Genomic DNA, 14,513 nt, shown 5'->3' on the forward strand with positions numbered 1-14,513 from the left:
ATTAATTGAGGCGAGGGCCGCCCGGGCGGCGTCAGCTTGGCTCGTCTCAGCGCTGCTGGGCTCGCGGCCGGTGGTCCGGCCCTTCCGCCGCAGACGCCATGTCCATGAAGGGCCGCTTCCCGATACGCCGCCCCCTGCAGTACCTGGGCCGGGGGACGTAGTGTTCAAGGACTCGGTGAAGGTCATGACGGTGAACTACAATACGCACAGGGAGCTGGGCGAGGGCGCCAGGAAATTCGTGTTTTTCAACATACCTCAGATCCAGTACAAGAACCCCTGGGTACAGATCATGATGTTTAAGAACATGACGCCAACACCCTTCCTGCGGTTCTATTTAGATTCTGGGGAGCAAGTCCTTGTGGACGTGGAGACCAAGAGCAATAAGGAGATCATGGAGCAGATCAAAAAGATTCTGGGGAAGCGTGAGGAAACCCTTGAGAGAGAGGAGCAGGAGAAAAAACAGCTTTCTCACCCAGCCCACTTCGGCCCCCAAAAGTATTGCCTGCGGCAGTGCATCTGTGAGGTGGAGGGGGCAGGTGCCCTGCCCGGGCCTGGTGCCATTGCCCAGGGAAATGACAGGGAAGTACAAAGCAGCTCTGAAAGCCAGTGCCCAAGACTGAGGCCCCAGAAAAGCCCCTGGTCCTATTCCCCGAGAGACTGAACATCTCTTGGCAATAAAAGGGTCTCCTTTACACACTGTGTAAAAGCGCATGGTGGGAGGGGAGGAGTTGGGCTACAGCCAAGCTGCCCAGTGAACACCCTGTGCCATCAGGGCAATAAATGCTTCAGAATCACTGGGAAAAAAATGAATTGAATTACATCAAAATACGACTTCTGTTCATGAAGGAGAGCAAGGGCAAAGACCAGGTGACAGATTTAGAGAACTTATTTGGGATGTTAGAAAACAGCAAGTATCTAGAATAAACAAGGAATTCCTCGAAATTAATAAGAAAAAAAATCAATTGCAAAAGGAGCAACGATTATGAACAGGCAATTTGTAGGAAAGGAAACAGAACTGGTATATGAAGAAATGTCCCAAATCGTTAATAGAGAAATATAAATTAGAACAGCAATGAGTTGTAAATTTGCACCTTTTAGGTTGGCAGAATTTAGACAGGATAACAGGCAGGGATTTCCCTCTGCACTGCTAAGTAAGAGTGTGAACCAGAGCAGCCATTCTGGAGAGCAGTCTATTCCAGTTGCTAAACATACCCTATGACCTACCAGTTGTGCTTCTGGATTTATGTCCAGGAATTTCTCACTAGCACCATGAGGGACAGCATATGAGGATGCTCACTGAAGTATCATTTGTGGTGAAGAGTTGGAAAAAATCTGGATCTTCATTATGGAGGAGTGGATAAATTATTTGGGGTGAGTGGAAACCATAGACTATTCTGTAGCAGGTCAGAGACAAAAAATGAAATCAACACAGGGCAACATGGATGGATGGATCTTTCTTTTTCTATTGAAGTATAGTTCATTTACAATATTGTGTTAGTTTCAGGTGTACAGCATAGTGACTCAGTATTTTTGCAGATTATATTATAGGTTATTACAAGATATTGGGTATAATTCCCTGTGCTATACAGTAAATCCTTGTTTTTTAAAATCTATTTCATGTATAATAGTTTTATCTGTTAATCCTGTTTTCCTAATTTGTCCTTCCCCACACCTCTCCTCTTTGGTAACCATAAGCTTGTTTTCTATGGCTGTGAGTCTGTTTTTATTTTGTATATACATTCATTTGTATTATTTTTTAGATTACACATGTAAGTGATATATAGTATTTGTCTTTCTCTGTCTAACTTAATTCACTAATCATAATATCCTCTAGGTCCATCCATGTTGCTGCAAATGGCAACATTTCATTGTTTTAATGGCTGAGTGATATTCCATTGTATATGTATACCACATCTTCTTAAGCCATTCATCTATTGATGGGCACTTGGGTTGTTTCTATATCTTGGTTATTGTAAATAGTGCTGCTGTGACCATTGTATGTATCTTTTCAAATTAGAGTTTTCATTTTTTTCAGATACATACCCAGGAGTGGGATAGCTGGATCATAGGGTAGCTCTATTTTTAGTTTTTTAAGGAGCCTTCATACTGTTTTCAATAGTGTTTGTGCCAATTTACATTCCCACCAACAGTGCAAGAGGGTTCCCTTTTCTCCACACCCTCCCCAGCATTTACTATTTGTAGACTTTTTTGATGATGATCATTCTGACTGGTGTGAGGTGAGATACCTCATTGTAGTTTTGATTTGCATTTCTCTAATAACTAGCAATGTTGAGCATCTTTTCATGTGCCTGTTGGCCATCTGTGTGTGTTCTTTGGGAAAATGTCTGTTTAGTTCTTATGCCCATTTTTTGATTGGGTTGTTTGGGTTTTTTTCATATTGAGTCGTATAAATTGTTTGTATACTTTGGATACTAACCCCTTGTTTGTCACATCATTTGCAAATATTTTCTCCCATTTCATAGGTTGTCTTTTCATTTTGTTGATGATTTCCTTTGCTGTGCAAAAGCTTTTAAGTTTGATAAGGTCCCATTTTTTTAATTTTTGCTTTCATTTATTTTGCCTTGGGAGAGTTATCTAAGAAAATATTGCTATGATTTATGTCAAAGAGTGTTTCACTTATGTTCTCTTCTAGGAGTTTCATGGTGTCATGTCTTAAATTTGGGTTTTTAAACCATTTTGAGTTTATTTTTATATATGGTGTGAGGGAATGCTCTAATTTCATTGTTTTACATGTAGCTGTCCAGCTTTCCTGGCACCACTTGTTGAAGAGATGGGTTTTTTTTCTCCATTGTATATTGTTGCCTCCTTTGTCATAGATTAATTGACCATAGGTGTGTGGGTTTATTTCTGGGCTCTTTATTCTGTTCCATTGATCTATGTATCTGTTTTTGTGTCAATACCACACTATTTTGATTACTGTAGCTTTGTAGTATAATCTGAAGTCTGGAAGGGTTATACCTCCAGCTTCGTTCTTTTTTCTCAGGATTGCTTTAACAGCCAACACATGGCAACATCGATGTATCAAAAACAAGATGCTGGGCTTCCCTGGTGGTGCAGTGGTTGAGAGTCCGCCTGCCGATGCAGGGGACACGGGTTCGTGCCCCAGTCTGGGAAGATCCCACATGCCGCGGAGCGGCTGGGCCCGTGAGCCATGGCTGCTGGGCCTGCGCGTCCGGAGCCTGTGCTTCGCAGCAGGAGAGGCCACGACAGTGAGAGGCCCACATACCGAAAAAAAAAAAAAAAAAAAAAAAAAAAACAAGATGCTTAGTGAGAAAAAGGAAACAATAATATAGGTAATAAAATACCATTTACATACATTAAAAATAATTCATATCAAACAATGATCCACAGTGTGTAATATAAAATATGTTAAAATAAAAATATATCCATTAATGGTTGCCCAGAATGACAGTGGGAAATGGGGATAAGGGGATTCAACAAGAGGAGGCCGTGTGGTGTGGGGGTAAAGAGGCTGGGCTATGGCATCAGGCTGATTGGATTAGAACCTCAGCTCCACCCCTTACTAGCTGTGGGTCTCGGTGTCTCTTAAGCTTCTTCACGAGTAAAATGTAGATCCCATTATCTATCTTACAGCATCACAGTGAGGTTTAAAAGATACAGTCCAAGTAAAGCACTTAACTCAGTGCTTACTATATACAGTTGGTATTCAATAAATATTAGCATTATCGTAATATAACTTCAGCCTTATCGTGAAGATTGATTGTGGGAACATTGTTTATTAAGGGTAGGAAATTAGGGCTGGGGGAGAGAAAGGAGATGGGAGAATGGAGGCAGGAGCAGGCTGAGTGCGGTGACAATTAAGTTTTCCATCTTTCCGATAAACATCTTGCAGTTGGTATCAGTCTTCTCTCCTTTGCCCTTATTTCCTCCCCGTATTTTCTCTTCCACTTCCCCTCCCCAGTTCCACAGAGGGTCCCACTTTTTGCCACCGGGTGCTAGGACAGAGTGACGTTAGGTGGAAAAGAGGCCTGTGAAGTAGAGAAGGGGAGAGCTGTCATCTGTGATGATGACAGAGTAGAGGGGATGGAAGTCTTTCTGTGTACAAACCATCCCAACACCCAGTGGCTTAAGCAGACAATCACTTACTATTCTTTAGGAGTCTGTGGGTTACCTGGGGTTTGGAGCACCTGGACTAGACTCGTCTGGGGGTGTTTCTGCTCCACGTGTCTCTCACCCTCTTCCTGGAACTAATAGGCCAGCATGTTCTTCCCGTGGTGATGACAGAGACACAGGAAAATCAAGCTCAATAGCACAGGACACTTGGGCCTCTGCTGTGTCCCATCTGCTAAAATAAGTGGTCAAAGTAAGTTGTATGCCCATGCCGACAGGTGGGGAATTGCACCCCACCCCTAGGAGGAAGGCACAGCAAAATAATTGGACAGAGGACAGGGAAGGGTGAAGAACTGGCCCATTCATGCAATCAACACAGGAAGCCACATCCTTCTTATGAGTGACAGGCAAGAGGGAACACAGCCTAGCTGGAAAAGCAGGAAAACTGAATGCCAGATGATGCAAAAAGTGGGCCTGAGCAAGTCTCTCTCACACACACAGAGAAATACCCACACACATGAGGGCGGAAGCCCCAGTGACTAGTGTGATATTAACTTTAATATAGTAACTAAAGACAGATGAGTCTTACTCTGAGATCTGGGGGTGGGACGTGCAGAAGGGTGCAGATCTATTCTTAAAGAAGTAGACAACTGAATAGATAGTGCTATTTGCGAATATTTTTTTAAATAAAGGAAAAAACCCCTTTCTTGAATCCAGAACAAATGCAGAGATGTTAACCAAAGACTGAGATGAAATTACAAGTTTTTATAAGGTTTGTTCCTAACCTTTAAATCATGATACCTTGCCCTGAACCTTTGATAGACTATCATAGCCTGCTGTTAATGTTCATACTAGTATCAGTAGCTACAGTATGGCATATATAAAATTTAAATACAAAATTGTCAGTTTCTAATGAAATGGTTGAGTATCCACAAGTCTCTTTGAAGAAAAAAAATGAATCTTTTGTCCCAGGGTAGGGGAAAACCTGCTTAAGCAGCCTGAAATGTGCATTCATATTACATTATAAATGCAACAAAGAAGCATTCATTCATTCAAAAAGGCATTTTTGGTTTGAATACTAAATACAGATTCTAATGACTTTTTTTCCCCATAAATTTATTTACTTATTATTTTTGGCTGTGTTGGGTCTTCGTTGCTGCACGTGAGCTTTCTTTAGTTGCGGCGAGCGGGGCTACTCTTCATTGCAGTGTGCGGGCTTCTCCTTGCAGTGGCTTCTCTTGTTGCGGAGCACAGGCACTAGGTGCGCGGGCTTCAGTAGTTGTGGCACACGGGCTTAGTTGCCCTGCGGCATGTGGGATCTTCCTGGACCAGGGCTCGAACCCGTGTCCCCTGCATTGGCAGGCAGATTCATAACCACTGAGCCACCAGGGAAACCCAGATTCTAATGACTTTTCACTACTGTGTGCAAAATATTCCTTTCTCTGCTGCTAAAATTAAATTTAAATATGCCTTTCAGGGCTTCCCTGGTGGCGCAGTGGTTGAGAGTCTGCCTGCTGATGCAGGGGACACGGGTTCGTGCCCCGGTCTGGGAAGATCCCACATGCTGCGGAGCGGCTGGGCCCGTGAGCCATGGCCGCTGAGCCTGCGCATCCGGAGGCTGTGCTCCGCAACGGGAGAGGCCACAACAGTGAGAGGCCCACGTACCGCAAAAAAAAAAAAATGTCTTTCATACTTTAAAAATGTATCAAGGGCCCAATACCTAGAATGGTGCCTTGCAAACAAGGAAAAAAGAAAACAATGGGCTCTATACATGAAAATCAACAAAATAATAATCATGGGTATGTAAAGGGGATTGTCATTTATTTCTATTTTAGTCCAAGCTGGACCTGGGACTGTGTATCTTTCCGTTCTGTACCCTCAGTGCCCTGGCAGAGTGCCTGGCATCAGCAGGTGCTCAATATTTATTTCAGCTTAGCTAACTGGGAACTTTCTGCACTCCCCCAAACCAAAAACCTGAAATGAAAGAGTAATCAGATATCATACATATTACACCTGCATAGAGTCATCTGTCTTTACCACCTGGCCTATTCCTCATGTCAAGGGGCTTCTTTCTGTTATTGGAACCCTCCCTGATTCTCCTGTAAGAGCTGGGTTCTTCAAGTAAGACTAAATATTTGAAACATAGAGCGCCAAGTTTCCTTAATCCTAAAATCTTTTTAAAGATTAGAGCAGCCTTGTGTTGTCTGGAATAATTGAAGAGGTGCAAGTGCAAAATTGTCATTTGAAACATCTCAAGTCAGGTAATTCCATGACTCTTTCTCTCTGTAATGTACTTGATTGACAAATGATTTCCTGAGCTGATTTTTAAGTGGAACCGAGGAGAAATAGACCTCTGAGGGAAGTGCCTTTCACTGGCTTTTGTTAAGCAAGAGAAGATAGAGTGAGCTGATGCTGACAGAACCCTCATTTCCTGAAAACTGAGTCTAAAATATCTGAAGGGTTAATCAAGTCTCTAGATTCTGCCCATTAGAAAGCATGGTGAAGTAGGGGAGAAGTGATGCCGCATGGGATGGGGGGACCACACAGTGAGCTTTCCTTGTGGGGGGGAGGACATGACTAACATGCACAAGTTACTCCAGGTTAGCCCCACATTTGTATTCGCTCCCCACCCCAGCCTCTGCTTTGTAGTTCTTGCCATTCCTTTGCTATCCCATTTCACCACTGTGTGGGGGTATGTGTCTGTGGAGGCCTCCACTGCCCTGTGAATGGTGAAGATCACTTTAACGAGTCTCATAATTTAGCAGTGACCTGCCTCATAGACTATGTCCTGAGCAATAATGGATGAAAAGATTGTGGAATCCTTTGCAGCTACAAAATGCTGCAAAGACTATAATGAGGAACAATTCCACAGAGGTTATAAATTTTGTAGCCAAGAAGATAATAAGCAATTTTTATCAGCAATTTTTATTCCCTGGTCTCCTGGGTCTGGCATGAGAGCAGTGCCATGCTAGACCCTGGGGATGCCTAGACCAACACTGTCCAACAGAAATGTCATGTGAGGCAGAAAAGTACTTTGATATTTCCTTGTAGCCACACTTTTAAAAGTTAAAAGAAAAAAAGATGAAATTAATTTTAAGAATATATTTAACCCAGTATATCCAAACTTTAAATTCAACATGTAATCAGTTTTGAAAAGTTATAAATTAAATATTTTTACATTTTTTTCATACTAAGTCTTAAAAATCCAGTGTGTATTTTATTCTTGTAGCTCATCTCAGTTCAATGAGCCACATTTCAAGCGCTCAATGGCCACACATGGCCAGTGGGGCCTGCATAGGACAGCACAGGCCAAGGCAGCAAATAGCCCACCTAATACAAGTTTTCTGACTTTAATTATAATGTCCATGAGTATGTGAAAATGCTCTTAGCTTTCCACAAATAATTGATGAATCTGACCTGCTGTGTTTCCCAGCAGGAACCCAGCTTCAGGGAAGGGAAGAGGAAAAGCATCAGTGTTTTCTGAGCTACTGTATGAACAAGGACTTAGGTCATCTCATTTGCCCCAAAACAGATCTGTGAGAAGGGGAAATGGTCCTTATTTTGCAGAAGAGAAAATCAATATCAGCGAGTCCAAGGGCTCACCAGGGTCACACAGCTAGTGCTGGCAAAGCAGGGAGGGAAGGAACTCGGGCTTGGCTCCAGAGCCCTGGCACTTTCTGCTCTATCACGGTCCCTCAGACCTCGCTAAATAGCAGTGGCTCTCCAACTGGTGAGGTCCCCTACAGGTCTTGTTCAAACACTGGTTGCTGGCCTCTGCCCCCGCAGTTTTTGATTCAGCAGGTCAGGGTGGGTCCTTGGAATTTATGTTTTTAACAAGTTCCCGGGAGATGCTGATGCTGCTGGTCCAGGGACCACAATTTGAGAACCTCTGCTGTACTGACTGGATATGATATCTTATATAGATGCCTATCTGTCTCAAGCTAATAATGATGCTTCCCTACGTTGGCAGAAACTGAACTTTGATCTATAAATTTGTCCATTATTGTTCTCTTAGCTAAAGTTGGCTACCCTGTAGTATGGACTGGGAAAGATGCACTCATCATGACCCTTTTTATTCATTTTAATTAACCATTGAACGTAAGTACTTTATTGCAAGTAAGGAAGCATTCACCTCTTCACCCAGTTCCTGCAGGGAAGAGGAAATGATACATGTGGATGTCTCGCATCATGTAAACACTGGGTAGTCTTTTCTCAAGCACAGACATTTCTAAGTCACCACTACTTCCTTTTGAAAAATTCATGCAGTATCTTTTATTTAAGATGGAGCCACATCATCAGATATTTTCCTAGTGGCATTTTTTAAAAGCAAGTGATAGTCACTGTGCATTTACCGCAGCTTAGAAAAATCCTATCCCAGTCTGAAATTTAACTTATTGTATTTTAACCTCCACTGCTGTGCTCAAGAGACAAGAAATTATTTACCTTTCTACTAACAAGTTCCACCATCTCTTGATTTATTAAGTGGCTTGGGAGCATTTTCAATCTCTCTAGCCAGTGACCTCTAGCCCTTTTCATTCTTGCAAGGGAGAGCCCTTTTCATTCCTTTTATTTATTTTTAATGACTTTTAAGCCCTCTCTTCTAACCCAACTCTCAAACCCTGTCAGTATCTAAAGAAAAACAACAGATTACCTTATGCTGCCTCTAATGGAGCCCATCATTTTCACAAGATGATAGCAGACCCGGGTGTGCTGATTTGACAGGATGGGGCAAACTGATATTGGCACTGAAAATGGAAGACTTATCTTCCTTAGATGCCTCATCAGAAATATGAGTAGCATATGTGTGTTCAAAACCAAAAAGAGGGACAGGCTGTTCTTTACTCAGTCACCTCATGACTGTATAGATGGAAGTGAAGTGGATGTGGGGCAATTAGGCTGGAAAGACCACTAAGTCTCTCAAGTCACCCACAGCCTACACCTTTCATAACAGATGCTTTAAGCCTGTTTTCTTATCTGAATGTGGATTGATTGATAGGGGTTTTTTCTTTTTTGTTTATGTTTAGAATAGTTCATCCTTGTAACACATAGAGCTTTTAAGAAGGGAAAGGGTGGGATTTTGGTCTATCTGAATAATTGAAAAAAACCTGTAATACCCCAATATCACAAAGACATGTTTTGAACACAAACATTAGGAGGAAAGGCCACCGGTTCAGTCAGGTCACCAAAAATGCTGCCATTTTTCAAAGCTTTTCCCTCCCATGTCTCTTATGACTCCTGGGCTCTGCTCTGCGCTTGGGTGCTGGTTCTGAAGGAAGGTTTGGGAAGGCTGGAGTAGGACAAGGGAAAAACCATAAGATAAAAAATGGACTTGAAGAGTTCTTTCTCTTCAGAGTGTATTTCACAAATGCAGAATTCCTTCGTTTGATTTGATCCGGAAACAAGTAGAACTGCCGTAGAGTCAATATCCTCAAATACATAGCCTACCAGAATTTGCACTTAATGGCACCTTGACACAAGCCTGGACTGCGTTCTTCAAGCACAAAGCCCATGCCCTGGATGTAAAGACACGGAATACCGTAGTGCAGTCCCTTTGATGGAAGTGCCAGCAAGCCATATTAGGAAACAGCAGTTTGTCTCTAGAACATCACAAGGAGGAAGACTGATCGATTTTACCAGACACTACCAAAAGATTTTCTAAGCTACCTACATTTCCTTGCTATAGTGCAGTGCTTCTCACGCTGTCATGTGCCTATGAATCACCTAGGGATCTGGTTAGAATGCAGATTCTGATTCAGAATAAGCTTCAGGTGATGCCAGTGCACACAGTTTGAGCAGCAAGTACCTAGAGGACTTTGTACCTGGCATGAGAGGGTTAATATCCACGACCTGAGAGCAGATATGTTCACTGAAACCAGAGAGGAAGAGAGGGAGATGCAGATAGCAAGGAGGAAAAATAAGGACCCGACTAAAAATGACAAGAGAAAAGCCAGGTGGAACTTGGTATCCAAAGAGCAACATGACAAATAGCATGTGGTACCTCAGGCCAGCAGTAGCCATTGAGGATGTCATGACCGTTGAAAGGGTGATGGGTGCAGTGGGGAATCTCAGAAGCATCAGAAATCTGTGTGGGCAAGCAGCTGAGTTGCAGATTCCTAGAACTGAGACACAGACTCAGACCGAGGACAACAAGACAAGGTTCCATTGACCAAAAGTGCAGCTTCAGAAACATGGCTGAGCCCACAGATATGAAAACTCAGCCCTAAAAAAGCTAGCATTTAATACACATGGTCTGTGTGTTGAGCACTGTTGCAAAGGGCTTTGTAATTACTATCTCACATAGCTCTCATAGATATCTGTGGCAGGCATTATTACTCCATCTTGGACAAGTTTCTGAGGTTCAGAGGAATTAATTTCTAGTCTACGGTCCCTCACTGTTAAGTGGCAAAGCAAACAACTCACATTCTATGCTCTTTCCATGACCCCGTACAGGCCTAGCAGCACACTAATGGGATAATATAACTCTAGCCCAGGGCTCCTGCAGTCTGACCCCAGATTCAAGGAAGGAGGTGGGCCTTCAGTTCAGCAAGTGGCCTGAAGATGGGAGAGGGAGGGAAGGATAAGGTGCCAGGCATTGCGGGACATAGTGAAGACCTGCCAAGACTTCAGGATTGTGATGATGCCAGAAATGATTCAGTCTCTTTGTTAATTCTTCAGTTATTTCATGTGGGAAGTACCCATATCTTAAGCTCTGGGCTTGTCAATAGTAATTCAGCGCAAAAATTGTTGGGGGAGGACAGGAGAGACATTGTAAAGGTCACAATGTCCCAACTGTACCCAGACCTTGTCCTTATTTCTCTATGTGGGTGTCTGAGGTGGCTGTCCCCAAACATTTCATTGAAAGAAACCCAGAGGCTCCGTTGCAGTGCATTCAACAGCCTGGCAGTAGTCATGGGTGTGTTGATGAATGCTCTTCAGTTTAAATGAACAGGAATTGACTGGACTACGTTTGAAGAGAAAGAGGCAAAGGAGATGTGGTGGGGATATGCAAATTAGCCCACTGAACCCTATTGTATCCCATGTGTGGTTTGCTGCACGCCACAGGCTGGAGCAGTGGAGACCACGTTGCTCAGATCCTTAGAACGCGTCTCTGCACACCACTTAGCTTCCACCAAGCAGAGGTTACCTCAAGAGCTGGAGGCCACGCCCCCCAGTTGATAAGGGGGTGCGGGGGCTGGAGGCTGAGAGTGGTAGCAGGTTTCTCCATGGCCAGTTCTTGGCTTCACAAGTATCAAGATTCTTCCTGGTGTGGCTCCTGACAAAACCAGTGTGGCCCTAAAGCCAGTGGCTTTGGGAGCAGCTTCTTGCTTCCCCAGCTTTCTGGAAGGGCAGTAACTCCCCCAGTGGGCCACTTCTGTGGGGTCATTTGGGGAGTTGTCCTGAAAGCTTGGCTTAGAGCCCGCTCCTCTCCCTAGCAACAGCTTGGTCAGTACCCAATTCCTACATTAAACCCCTTTCCGCTTAAACTAGCTAGAATGGATTCTCTTATCTGCAGCTGAACCTTGACTAATCCAGGAGGAATTTACAATAAGGATATTTAGGGATGTCACCTAGAAACGGAGCAGTAAAGAAATCAAGGAGTAATCATTGACTCTTACTCTCTGCGTATGTGTGTATCCCTGTCTCTCTCACCCACTTCATTCTTCCTTCTCAGTAAATCTGCTTTCTTTACTCATCAGCCCTTTATACAAGGTGCTTTGATTTCTCCTCTCTCTGACATTCTTGCTCAGAAATGATGGACAGTCCTTTAAGCCTCATCCCAAATTCCCAAGGGAGAGAAACTGATTGGCCTAGGTTAGACTGAATGTCTACCCCTGGTTCACCTGGCTGTTATTTCAGTTACAAAGCCCTGTGAAGTTTTTTGGTAGTTTAATGATCCACATTTACAATTTAGGAAAGTGGGTCTTAGTTTACATGACTTGCCCCAAATCACACCGCTGTTGAGCAGAAGATTTCGGATTTATACCCATGACTCCTGACCTCAAATTTGATGCTCATTCCACTGTACTATCACTGCTTCTTTAGTATTTATAATTATATCTGTGGAGTACTTTACAAAGTGTTTTTATATCCTCTATCTCATTTGATCCTTCCAACCGTCCCATTATTATTGTCCTCATTTTAGAGACAAGAAAATTGCTCACAGAAGCTAGGTGACTTGTTCAAGGTTATACATTTCGTAAGAACTGGTGCCAAGGTTCATGCCTCCATCTTCTGTTTCTCGGGGGAAATAATGTTGGGGTATGGGTGAGGGAAGCCAAAATGTAAATGGAGCCCAGTCTCATAGGATGTCAGATCTGAAACTTCAAAGCCACTTCTTATAATGGGTTCCTTAGAAGCAACCAGAAAATGGCACTTAGTTTCTTATTTTGTTTTTGATGAAGTGGGTGGGGAAAATTCTGTTGAATGTTAAAATTTTGATAAGTCTAAATTAAATGGCCATTTTAAGGGAAAGGACTCCAGCCTAGCTACAAGGAAGAGGAAAGGTTGTGACACTAGCAGGTTACTAGGGAGCTGTTAAAACACATCTGAAATAGAATTAGATGTTTTTCTTTTGAGTTTAAAGATAAGCATGGGCTGCAGAATGCTGCTAAACTCCGTATTTGGCCAAAGACCTTGCTATAGTTTCTTGCTGTACTTCACAGAGATGCCTAGAAGACCTTCCAATTTTAATACACCTTAGGAATGATTTCTGCTGGGGAGGGACAGCATGAGCCTGAAGGGACCCATTCTTGCTTTCTCGTCCTCACTTTTAGAAGTAGTTATGCTTTCCTTTCAGCCCACCTTTTGCAAAGAAAGGCATTTACCAAGAGAAGTTGCAAAGGCATTTTCTGCACCATCTTCAACTAATAGTTACTGAGCTGTTGTCATATACAAAGAGCAATACAGGGCGTGCAAAGGACCAAATACTTTTCGGTTTTGCAAGCTGCTCCATTACTCCTCCCATGAAGACCTTGTGGCTGTAGGGCAGAGTCCTGTGATTGAAGACTCAGTTCTTGTAATTCTCAGCAGACCTTTCATCAGGCGTTTCCACTGCCCACCGTTTATATGCAGGGCAGATGTCTGATGACTGTGGCACAGTGATGGAAGTCCAGGCTCCAATCTCTTGGGCAGAAATCCTGCCCTTCTCCCAGAAAAGTTCTGGCAGCTCTTTCACGATTGACATCAGGCTCTAGTCACCCCCCTGCACTTCGCACCACTACTTGGGAGCTTTTTTAAAACCCCAGCATATTCTTCTCTGTTTTATAGTCAGCTCTCATAATTCTCTAAACCCTGCTCTATGGCTTCTTTTCTGCTGGATCATCATTGTGTGACACAGTTGTTTGTTCCTGAGTTGGCACAGAGATCTGTAACGACTATCTGGAATGACCGTAAAACAATTTCTGTGCATGGCGAAGCTGAGCTTTGTTGTTATCTTGGCTTTCTAGAGAACAGAAGACACTTAGGAGATACGGGAGACAATCTGAAGAGTGAGGAGTGGGGCCATCTACAGCTAAACTGTATTTTCTTGGGAGTCTGAATGTCACAGGAACGAGGCTTTGGCAGAGGCCAGTGTGAGGAGCACCCGCTTTGTCAGGCCCCTGAGCTTGGAAAATCCAGCCATGAAGGACGTGAACCAATAACAACTACAGGATGCTTCACTTGGATCATTTCTGATCTTTGCTGATTTTCTCCACCTTGTTCAATTTGTGATGATCCTAATTTTAAAACTAAAATACTAAATGGGTTAAATTTCACCTGGAAAACTATAATGGGCTCTCCCTTTCGGATTCTCTTTTGCTGTCCAGTCCATGAGAGGTCTGGGGAAAAGGGGATGGAGCCTTTCTCTCCCTCCCCATCTATGAGGCAGCCCCTGGAAATAACCGCTGGGGTTCCTTGGCCCACAGTTTGAAAACCACTGCCATACTTCTAGCCTTGTGTGTGATCCTCTGATTCTGAGCCCCTGAGGTGAGTGACAGAATTTGACATCAGAGGATGAGAAAGAGAGCAAACATTCCTTTCTTCTTCCATTCTGCTTCCCAACTTCCTGCTCCTGTTTTTTTCTCTTCTAATTTCCTCCTCCCCTCAGTTTTTCTCCTCTATCACTCGGTCAATCTGTGGCAAAGTTCAAACTGTGGGTTTGGGCAGCCATACCAGATGTCCCGGAAAAGTCATATTCAAAACACATAAAATGATGTTGGGGGAAGGAAAACTCATTTCAAGAATTTTCGGTCAATATCTCTGACGGGCACCAAATCCAAAGCAGCTTAGTCTTGGTTTGGATACCAAGTTCGTACATTTTATTTCCATTATTATTTGCATTTCGCAGAGCTTATAATTATGGGAAGCATTGTAATTGCTTGCCTTTACCTTAAGAAACTTGGATTTCCTTTTTAAAAAGCTAAAAGCAAAAATCACTGAAT

The 14,513-nt window shown here is 43.1% G+C and overlaps 1 pseudogene; it reads left to right on the forward strand.

Moving 5' to 3' along the window:
- Positions 1-98: 98 nt before the first annotated feature.
- Positions 99-655, forward strand: LOC132496337 (small ribosomal subunit protein mS25-like; annotated as a pseudogene).
- The last annotated feature ends 13,858 nt before the right edge of the window (positions 656-14,513 follow it).

This window comes from Mesoplodon densirostris, chromosome 9 (genome assembly GCF_025265405.1).
Source record: "Mesoplodon densirostris isolate mMesDen1 chromosome 9, mMesDen1 primary haplotype, whole genome shotgun sequence".
NCBI lineage: Eukaryota > Metazoa > Chordata > Mammalia > Artiodactyla > Ziphiidae > Mesoplodon > Mesoplodon densirostris.